Source organism: Theropithecus gelada, chromosome 1 (genome assembly GCF_003255815.1).
Source record: "Theropithecus gelada isolate Dixy chromosome 1, Tgel_1.0, whole genome shotgun sequence".
Lineage (NCBI taxonomy): Eukaryota > Metazoa > Chordata > Mammalia > Primates > Cercopithecidae > Theropithecus > Theropithecus gelada.
Genome location: NC_037668.1, coordinates 29,582,366 through 29,592,569, shown reverse-complemented (window position 1 = coordinate 29,592,569; position 10,204 = coordinate 29,582,366). Strand labels below are relative to the sequence as shown.

The window sequence follows — 10,204 nt, the reverse complement described above, 5'->3', positions numbered from 1 at the left end:
AGGATGTGGAGAAATAGGAACACTTTTACACTGTTGGTGGGATTGTAAACTAGTTCAACCATTATGGAAAACAGTATGGCGATTCCTCAAGACTCTAGAACTAGAGGTACCATATGACCCAGCCATCCCATTACTGGGTATATACCCAAAGGATTATAAATCATGCTGCTATAAAGACACATGCACACGTATGTTTATTGCGGCACTATTCACAATAGCAAAGACTTGGAATCAACCCAAATGTCCATCAGTGACAGACTGGATTAAGAAAATGTGGCACATATACACCATGGAATACTATGCAGCCATAAAAAAGGATGAGTTTGTGTCCTTTGTAGGGACATGGATGCAGCTGGAAACCATCATTCTTAGCAAACTATCACAAGAACACAAAACCAAACACCGCATGTTCTCACTCATAGGTGGGAACTGAACAATGAGATCACTTGGACTCGGGAAGGGGAACATCACACACCGGGGCCTATCATGGGGAGGGGGGAGGGGGGAGGGATTGCATTGGGAGTTATACCTGATGTAAATGACGAGTTGATGGGTGCTGACGAGTTGATGGGTGCAGCATAGCAACATGGCACAAGTATACATATGTAACAAACCTGCACGTTATGCACATGTACCCTAGAACTTAAAGTATAATAATAATAAAAAATAATAAAAATTAAAAAAATTTTTTTTAAATTTGTAGAATGTAAATATATACTATAAATTATGTATATTCTAAATATATTTTATAAATAATTAATAATTAATTAGCCATATTATATAACAATGTAATTATATAATATATTTATATAATTTTATAGTTATTTAATATTTTACGAATATTTTATATTGTTTATATTTATTTAATATAAATATATGATTACATAGTTATAGCTAATTAGTTAGTAATTAATTATAAATGTATATTTAGAATATACATAATTTACAGTATACATTTACCTACTATAAATTATATCTTACTTACATATTATATAAATATAAATATATCTTATACATATTATACATATGTATAATATGTATCCCTGTGCCATTTTATCCATTCATAGCGACAAACATCTCTGCATGCCCACAAGTTTCTCTTCTTCCCTGTGAGGATTTGAACGGGGAGAACAAACCAGCTCAGCTCAAGGAGTTACTTGTGTGTTAGGCACCTCCTTCAGATTGCAAGGAGACACATATTCAGATTAGGTTAGGGTTGGGGATTGTCATCAGGATACCCAGAGAAGTAATGCCTCAACGGCCAAACGTGTGTCCCAGAACATCTGAGGCTAAGAGCTCAGAAGGGTTCCAGGAGAACAAGCACAGGGCCAGTTGTTGTTCAAGTGTGAGCAACTTTCATTCACGCCCTGCTATATGCCAGATGCTAGTATGTAGTCTTTAATAATGATAGAGGAAGATAGAGTGTCTGATCTCAAGAAGCCAGTAAATTGCTAAGGTCACATATCAGGAAACAGCCACTTCAGTCCTGGCTGGAAAGTAGAGAGCAAAAGCCAGGTGAGAGGAGCGAACTAGGAAGGTAAACAAGCACAGATGGTAGGAAAAAAATTATACTGCATGCAGAGGAATGTGGACTTCATTCCACATAAGTGAGTAACATTATGTACCAATGAGAGAAACTAGGTGGCTGGAAACATGGACGTAATGGAAACTTTTCACTTGTATACTTACACTTTTTGAATTTTGAACTGTAAAAAGTATTACTTATTCAAAAAATTCAAAAATAAAATTATTTTAAAATATGATGCATTGAGCCTAGTGGTGTACTAGGCTCTGGGAGAGCAAAACAGCAAATATTCCTTATCAGCCTACAATCTACTAGATAATTTTAAAGTTTTATGGCTCATCGGTGACACAATACAGCTTTGGGTAGATTCCCAATGTCAAAACGTGTGTAAACAAATAATTATAAGAAAATAATTATAAGAAAAATAGTAATTGTTTTCCTAAAGATATGGGCTAAGAGCTTTGAAAGTGCACATTGGGGACTGGGCAGCTTATTCTGCTTGAAGATTAGTGGGAGGTAACATGTAAACTGGGATATGAAGAACGCATGGGAGTTTCAAAAATGGAAAAGAGAGTAAAAGCAATTAATCAACAAGAAATACACTTTTCTGAAAAAAAAAAACAATGAAATGTTCGTGCAGGAAAATAGTTTGGTATGATGATCGGAGCAGCAAAGGGAATGACAGGAGGTGAGGCTAAGAGTCGGGATGAAGCCAAAGTGTGCAGGCTTTGCCTGTTGTCTTAAGAACTATGAATTTCTACCCCAGAAAGTTCAAAAAACCCTTCATGGACATTGGTATTCTGGAAGTTGGTGAATATGTACCTTTAGGAAAATGGATTTTATCTCCAAATAGTGGGGAAAAAAATTAATGGGAATTTCTTTTTCTATTTTGAGTTTTTTTCCCCATAATTTTTACTGAAACCTTCTGGTTTTATTCTGATTAATATAGGAAGTTAAGAAAATCAGTATATAGTCAGCAAATATAGATGGGAAAACTCAGAAGCAAGTATGTTAAGTATGTTTGTTCTTTTTTTTCTCCTTGTCAAATATGTTCACAGTTGTGATTTTTATATATCATATAAGATATATTCTGTTACCAGGATCGCTCCTTGTCAATGTGTTGGGATTAACTATCATCAATGTTTCATCTTTTCCACAAGAAATCAAAGCTTCCTGACGGTTTGCAGCCCCCCACAGCCTGGCCCATAGCTTGTTTTATTTGGCTTACACAGTTGTTTTAATCGGAAAGTGTCTAGCTTGTCTTTTAAAATCAAAATATCTGGCAATATAAGGTCTATATTCAGCATAACGAGAAACAAACGGACCTGACGGGAGCCTGAGCCCTGTAGGCATCGCCGCCCTGCAGGAGCCCCAGTTCCCGCCCACCCAGAGTTCAACCGGACCCCCTCCTTCAGCCTTTGACTTTGGCCAGGGTTAGGCGGGGGATTTCCCGGGCAGTTGTCCGGATTTACACGAGGGGGCGCTGTGATCAGGGTTTTGGACGGAAGGGTGGGGAGGAAATGCTTGGAGCTGGTTCTAACGGGAAGTGAAAGGAAACCCTCCTTTCCTTTCTGGTGAGTAAGTCCTAAGGAACAACTTCCTGTGACCCAACTCAGTTAAGAGTCGGGACTAAGAGTATTTTGAAATAGGAGGAATACTATATTTGAAATGTCAGAAGTCATAGAAAAGTGTGGGAGAAACAATGCCACACTTTTCTATTTTCCCTGCCATTTGAATAATACTTTGCAGTCAATAAAACTGTCGGAAGCAGAAAGCTGTTTGGTCCTCACAGCAATCCTGTGTCTGAGGTAGGATAAGGTACCTGCTCCTGCAGTAGCCGAGCCACTCAGAGTTCCTCGTCTCACCTAGGAGTGCCTACCCAGCCAGAAAGGGGCAGGTCCCATGGCTGCTTCCTCACACTTTACTTTTTAGGTGAGGAGGAGGAGGGGGAAAGGCCCTGGAGAAAGACAGGGTGCCAAGAATACGTGGCGAGAAGAAGGGACAGGCCAGAAGAAAGAAGTTGAGAGCTCAGTCCCAGGAAACTTCCTAACTGGAAGATGCCCTTCCTTGGCTAGGACTTGTGCCTCTCCCTGTGTATCTCAGGCACAGTAAATCTCGGTTTATATTTGTTAAATAAATAAATTGTCCAAGGCATCTGTTGGGCTTTAACCTGTATATGGGAAGGACCCTGTTATTCCATCAATATTAGTTACAACATTATGGGGGCTTGGGCTGATGACACTGAGGGTCCAGGGACCTTCTCAACTCTGGTTAACCCTGCCCTAGATGTCCCCTAAGCTCCATCAGTGGCCATGACTGTGTGTCTTTGTGGCTTTGATTTTGACGATGTTATCAGGCAGGATGCAGAATCCTGCTTGCTCTCCCAGTTTTCAGTTGCTTTTTTTCTTTGTTTGTTTTCTTTGGCTGCTACAGGGAGATTTGCTTTTCATCTTGGCAGCACGTGCCCCACTCAGAGTGGAAGAAGGCTATGGCAGGATACAGTGTTTTGGGAAGGGAAGAGAATCTCCTTGCTTGGGGACATCCTTTCCAAAACAAGGTCCCTGTAAAGTCAAGTCCTGCTAATGTTTCCCTCCAACTTCTCCGTTTTCTACTACTCGCCCCCAAAAAAAGAAAAAAAAAATTGTACTAAGTGTCTCCTCTCCCAGAGGAGGTCACAAAAGATCTGTTTCCCAGGCTCCCTTTCATTCTACTTATTCATCAGTTCATCAACTGATTCATTCATTAACTCTGTGACAGTCTTTACTCTTTCCTAAGTATGACCAGAAAATAATGATGTAAGTATGATCTACTCTACAGCATGTAGGTTGTAAGCATTGTTATGGTCTTTTTTTAAATTAAGATACAACTCATAAAAGATAAAATGTACCACTTTAAAATGTATAATTGTATTTGTCCATTTTCATGCTGCTGATAAAGACATACCCTAGACTGGGTAATTTATAAAGAAGAGGATTGATGGACTCAGTTCCATGTGGGTGGAGAGGCCTCACAAACATGGCGGAAGGTGAAAGGCATATCTTACATGGCAGCAGGCAAGAAAGAATGAGAGCCAAGCAAAAGGGGAAACCCCTTATAAAACTGTCATATCAGGCCGGGCGCGGTGGCTCAAGCTTGTAATCCCAGCACTTTGGGAGGCCGAGACGGGCGGATCACGAGGTCGGGAGATCGAGACCATCCTGGCTAACACGGTGAAACCCCGTCTCTACTAAAAAATACAAAAAACTAGCCGGGCGAGGTGGCGGGCTCCTGTAGTCCCAGCTACTCCGGAGGCTGAGGCAGGAGAATGGCGTAAACCCGGGAGGCGGAGCTTGCAGTGAGCTGAGATCCGGCCACAGCACTCCAGCCTGGGCGACAGAGCCAGACTCCGTCTCAAAAAAAAAAAAAAAAAAAAACTGTCATATCTTGTGAGACTTATTCACTACCACAAGAACAGTATGGGGGAAACTGCCCCCATGATTCAATTATCTCCCACCGAGTCCCTCCCACAACACATGGGAATTATGGGAACTACAATTCAAGATGAGATTTGGATGGGGACACAACAAAACCATATCAACCATCCATTGGTTTGTAGTATATTCACTCTATTATGCAGCCATCACTTCTCATTCCAGAACATTTCTATCACCACAGAAAGAAACCTCATACCTATTAGCAGTCAGTCCCAGCTCTCCTCCCCTTATCCCCTGGCAACCACTAATTTGCTTTCTGTCTCTGAGGATTTGCCTATTCTGGACATTTCATATAAATGGAATGATACAATATGTGGCTTTCTGTGTTTGGCTTGTTTTATTTAGCATAATGTTTCCATGTTTCATCCCTGAACATACAACATATAACAGTGCATTCCTTTTTATAGCTGAATAATATTTCATTGTATGGATAGGCCACATTTTGTTTATCTAGTCATCAGTTGATGAACTTTGTTCTGGCTATTATTAATAATATTACTATGAATACTCATGTACATATTTTCTTTTCTTTTCTTTTCTTTTTTTTTTTTTTTGAGTAGGCCTTGTTCTGTTGCCCAAGCTGGAGTGCAGTGATGCAATCACAGTTCACTGCAGCCGTGACCTCCTGGTCTAAGCAGTCCTTCCACCTCAGCCTCCTAAGTAGCTGGGTCTACAGGCACATACCACCACACCTGGCTAATTCTTGTAAGATAACATATTTTCAATACTCATGGGTTTATATTGGAGTGGATTCATTGGGTCCTGTGCTAATTCTATGTTTAACTTTTTGAAGAACTACCAAATTGTTTTTTACAGTGACTGTACCATTTTAAATTCCCTCCAGCAATGTTGAAGTTCCCTTTCTTTCTTAACACAAGCAATTTAAGGGATTGCTTAAATGGTCTTAGATGAATCTGTCATCAAGGAGGGGGAGGGCATGAATTGATATTTGCACAGTGCCTGTGCAGAGACACCTGACAGTAGCCCTCAGGATGCTGGATAATTTATCCCAAGCCATGGTGAGGAAAATGGGAAGGAATAGAGCAGTCAGTAACATGGAGCAGATTTGCCAATCTCTTACCCTCATCAATTTAGGGATTGTGTTGGTCTTCAACAGATGAAGAAGAGGTCTGAGAATGTTTAATACATGTCCACTGTTGAAGGGGCAAAAGACTGTAGGCCTGCATTTTGCCTCTCTCCTGTAAGATTTCTGAGGTGCCTTGAACCCAAGCCTCAGAGAATGAACAGCAGTGGCAAAGACAATGCCTTTTATAAGTGTATAGAGGGGGTTGAGGAAATGGTTGGAGGGGAGGCTTTTCTGTAGAACTGCCCTCTTTTCATGTTCCCTTCAAAGGGTACAGTGAAACAGAATACTGTATTGTCAACTAATTTATAAAAAAAGTGGCCTCAATACATCCTGCTATAGAAATTCCATCAATGTACTAGAAAATTTACATTTACCAGAGCTCATCTATTGAATAGCAGCTGGAGTTGTGTGTGTTCATGGATGTGGAATGAGAATACAGAAGTTCAATCTTTATAAGCACAGAGCAGAAACACTGTAGGTAGAGGGGTCAATTTGAGACCATCCCAGCCCATCTTTGATTGGCCTGTGAAACACAACAGGAAACTAATTCATCTGAACGATGTGCTAAAAACTCTTGTTGGCTTTAACAAAAGGAAACTTGGCTGATTTTACATTAAAACTTCTAATAAAGGAAAATAAATGCTCTTGGGTGGAGAACATGTCTTTATAACCAAACTCCACAACTGTTACCATATAAATAATTTTTCTTTATAAAAGAATAAAAATATATATGTACCCACATATATGTGTGTGTATATGTAAAAGACAAATACAAAACTTCAAATAAATTATTTTGCTTTGGATAAGTCACTTGAGCCTTTGACAGTGTGAGAATGTTTTTTTTGGCCGGGCGTGGTGGCTCATGCTTGTAATCTCAGCACTTTGGGAGGCCTAGGTGGGTGGATCACTTGAGACCAGGAATTTGAGACCAGCCTGGCCAACATGGTGAAACCCGTCTCTACTAAAAATACAAAACTTAACTGGGTATAGTGGCACGCATCTGCAATCCCAGCTACTAGGGAAGCTGAGACTAGAGAATCGTTTGAACGTGGGACGCGGAGGTTTCAGGGAACCAAGATGACACCACTACACTCCAGCTTGGGTGACAGAGCAAGACCCTTTCTCAAAAAAAGAAGAAGAAGAAGAAGGAGGAGAAGGAGAGAAAATGTCTTTCTTTGTCTCTCCGTAATTAAAATGGGGAACCAGTAGATTTAGTAACGCTTACCCCTCCGGGCCTCATCAGCATCTTCCCTACGATTATCTCTTCTAGTGTTGTTTGCTCATCATAAGCTGTAATATTGACACATATGAATTATGACTGAGCATCTATTACATGCAAGACTCTTACGTTTGCAAAACAAATTTGGGAGCATTCTTCTCCCTACAATCTTAGAATCAAGTGTATAAAATATACATATACATAAATGTATAAATAAATAAATATAATATAAGGTGGAAAGTGATGAAGGTCATGTGGGAGATTGGAACCTAGTGATATAGAAATTCAAAGGGAGGAAAAATAACTTTTGGTGTGGAGTCAAGAGAAATATTCTATTCTTGTTGAGAAAGGCTGAAAAGCATATTTTGAATGGGGAGCTCACTCTGGTACCAGGGCAGCTATTAAGAGAAGTTTTAAAAGGAAATGCCCAATTAGACTTGGGGTGATTATGCTAGATACTCAGTTAAAAGAAGAGAGAATTTGTACATGTGCTTCATTTAGGCCTTTTTCCCTTCCTTTTGCTGTATGAATAATTAGTTTTTGAGATAAATTAGTTAGAAAAAAAAGTGCATCTTCCACCCAATTAGTTCCTCTAATTAAAAGCCATCATGATGATAAATGTTTTCTCTCACATCCTGCATTTTTCCAAATCTAAATGCACAGCTTCTACAGGTTCTCTTCCAGTTCAACGTTTTTACAATTTGTTTTAATATTTGAGAATAACGAAAAAAGGACCAGCTTTCCCTAATCACATATATAGGAAAGTGTGTACCTTAGGATTTTGATAGTCCTTGAGGAAGGCTATGTGGATTTCAAGTGTCATACAGAAAGCCCAAGTCTACAGCTTGGAATGTTCCTAGTCATTATTAGTATGACTAATAAAAAAATTCCAAAAGCCCATGTGGACTCAGATTAGAAGCATCAAAAACTCCCAACTCTGGCTCACTTTATCGTGACCCTGCTGAGCATGTGGTATAATAAAGACAGTGGGTTAATTAGGAGAGACTATTATAGTAAGGAAATATAGGTCTCACCTACAGAAACTTCAGGAAAGGTTTACTGCTTTCGCGTGGCTTGACATGGTACAAAGCCCACTTCCATAATTCACTCATGGAACAAACTATGTCTGGTAGGTACTGAGGATCTAATGGTAAACAAGACAAAAACAATCCTGCCTTCAAAGCCGCCACAATGAAATCATTAATGTTTCCCAGATTTCTTCGGACCAAGCTGACTGCTTTCTTTTGCAATATCCAAAGCCCTGAGGAAGCAATGACTAAAAGGAGGAGCCTTTGGCAATGATAACAGCAATCATTATAAAAACAGAGGCCTGATTTCCAGTAATATTAAATAGTAGACTAGAAAACTGAGACACGTACAAGAATGTTTTGGGCAGCATTATGGGTAATAGACAAAACCAACGCAAATGTCCATCAACAGCACAATAGATAAGTTGTGGTGTATTTATACAGAAAATCAATGTACTGCAAATAAAAATGAACAAACTATAGCTACACACAGACACACAGACACACACACACACACACACACACACACGAGTTAACCTTTTTAAAAAAATGAGCCAAAGAATCCAGACAAAAAATAATACATACTGTGTGAGTCCATCCCTATAAAGTTCAAAACTATGAAAAACTAAAACACGATATCAAGGGATACGCAAGAAAGTGATAAAACCACAAAAAAGACGCAATCAGGTAATAACCATAAAACCAGGCTGTGGTTTCCTGTAGAAGGGAGAACAGGTGATGTGACTGGGAAGAAGCAGGGGGAAACTTCTGGGGCCTGGAGCATTCTTTTTTGTGGCTTGTTCAGGGGTTACAGAGGTGTTCACTTTATAATGATCTGTCCACTATTACATTATGTTTCCTGCACTCTCAACATGTGTACTGTTGGGGGAATGACAAAATAAGGAGAATGACAAGCCAATACCCACATCGGGACAGCAGAAGGGGGTCCCACTATCCATCATGTTCTGGGGCAATGCACAGCGATCTAACAGAGTGGAAAACAGACACCTAGAGTGGGACTTTGGTCCTTGGGCTCTGGGGCTTTTAGGCTGCATGAATGGGAGAAGAACTAGCTCCTCTCTGTCATGATCAGTAGCTGAGAGTCAATTATAAGATGAAAAGAGAGCCCCTGGGTTTCCAGCCCAATTCTAGCACCTCAGTGTTTATGGCTGGGGGAGCACCAGCCCCCTACCTGCATAACCAGGAACTACAGGCAAATCCTTGCAGTTGCAGCTCTGCATCTATCAGGTAGTGAGTTCTACCAGGATTGATTGCCTTCATTCAGCCTACCCTACAGCCCGTGTTCTTGGAGGTCTGCAGAAGACCAGTGCTTTCTCTGGGAGAGCTGTCTACAGGGATCAGCCTCAGCTCTCGTGTGTTATATTGCACAGTAAAGAAGGAAAAGAAGATAGGGTAGGCAGAAGTATAACTGATCAAAGATGTCCACATCGTAATTCTCAGAACCTGTGAATATGTTACCTTATATGGCAAAAGAGACTTCACAGATGTGATTAAGTTAAAGATTTTGAGATGGGAAAATTGTTCTGGATTATCCCGGTTGGCCCAATGTAATCATGTCTCCTTATGAGGGAGAGGAAGGGACAAGAGAGTCAGAGAAGGAGATGTAATGATAGCAGGAGTTGGAGTGATGTAGATGGGAGAGGGCATAAGCCCAAGAATGTGGCAGCCTCTGGAAGCTGGAAAGACAATACCAGAAAGAAATTTACAACATTCGCAAATGTGTGAAAATCAAGCACACTCCTAAATCATCAAGGGGCAAACAAGAAATCACAAGGGAAATTAGAAAATACCTTCAGATGAATGAAAATGGAACCACAACATACCAAAACTTTAGGAGATAAAGCTAAAGCA

At 40.1% G+C, this 10,204-nt stretch overlaps 1 pseudogene; it reads right to left on the bottom strand.

Annotated features, from left to right (window-relative positions):
- Window positions 1-9,573, bottom strand: part of LOC112621575 — a 39,290-nt pseudogene extending 29,717 nt beyond the window's left edge.
- Between the last annotated feature and the right edge of the window lie 631 nt (window positions 9,574-10,204).